The following is a 957-nucleotide window of genomic DNA, read 5'->3' as shown; positions in this document are numbered from 1 at the left end:
ATTTCTGAAAAGCATTTGACTCAGTATCACACCAAAGCTTATTGTTAAATGTACGATCATATGTGGTATCAAGTGAAGTTTGTGACTGGATTGAGAACTTTTTGGTAGTGAGGACGCAACATGTTATCTTGGATGGAGAGTCATCGTTCAGATGTGGAAGTAGCTTCTGGTGTGCCTCAGGGAAGTGTGTTGGGATCCTTGCTGTACACGTTGTATATTAACGACCTTGCACGCAATATTAATAGTAAAATCAGGCTCTTTGGAGCTGATACAATTATCTACAATGAAGTACTATTTGAAAGAAGCTGCATAAATATTTAGACAGACTCTTCCCTGTTCGCTTGCCGCTACTGGGGGAATCCTTGTTAGTTTCTTTTCCTCCGCTTAGTAATATGCTTAAATTCAGCGGGTAGTCTCGCCTGCTCTGAGGTCGTTGTATGAGGTGTCGCACGCCACACCGCCAGGCGACGGGCGCGCATCGCAGGTTTAAAGAGACGCGGCCGGCCCCACAGGCGACCACGACACTCGCAGGTCTCCGAAGCGGGGCAAACGCCGCGCGCTTCAGTATACGTAGCCGACCCTCAGCCAGACGTGGCCGGGGAACGGAATCCATGGACCGCAATGGTGCGTTCGAAACGTCGATGTTCATGTGTCCTGCAGTTCACATGTCGACGCGCAATTTGCTGCGTTCTTCATTGAGCCACGAGCCGAGTGATCCACCGTCCTGGGTGATCTTTTTTTAGTTTCCACTGTCTCTTTCAAAACAGTTGCATAGGCGGGACTGAGGCGTTTGACGGCCCCTGTTCCAGCGTTTTGTCCAACGGCCTCAAGGCCGATGGGCGTCGTACGGCTCCACACCGGAGTGGAAGGGACGCTTTTATTAGATCAAAACCAATCGGTCGGCTCGTCCGGTCCGTTTGCCTTGGTGACTGAATAACTTTGGGCTGATCGCACGGT

At 50.5% G+C, this 957-nt stretch overlaps 1 pseudogene; it reads right to left on the bottom strand.

Annotated features, from left to right (window-relative positions):
- Window positions 1–575: 575 nt before the first annotated feature.
- On the bottom strand, window positions 576–731 carry LOC126458683 (5.8S ribosomal RNA; annotated as a pseudogene).
- Between the last annotated feature and the right edge of the window lie 226 nt (window positions 732–957).

This window comes from Schistocerca serialis, chromosome 2 (assembly GCF_023864345.2).
Source record: "Schistocerca serialis cubense isolate TAMUIC-IGC-003099 chromosome 2, iqSchSeri2.2, whole genome shotgun sequence".
NCBI lineage: Eukaryota > Metazoa > Arthropoda > Insecta > Orthoptera > Acrididae > Schistocerca > Schistocerca serialis.
This window is presented reverse-complemented; position numbering and strand designations above follow the sequence as displayed.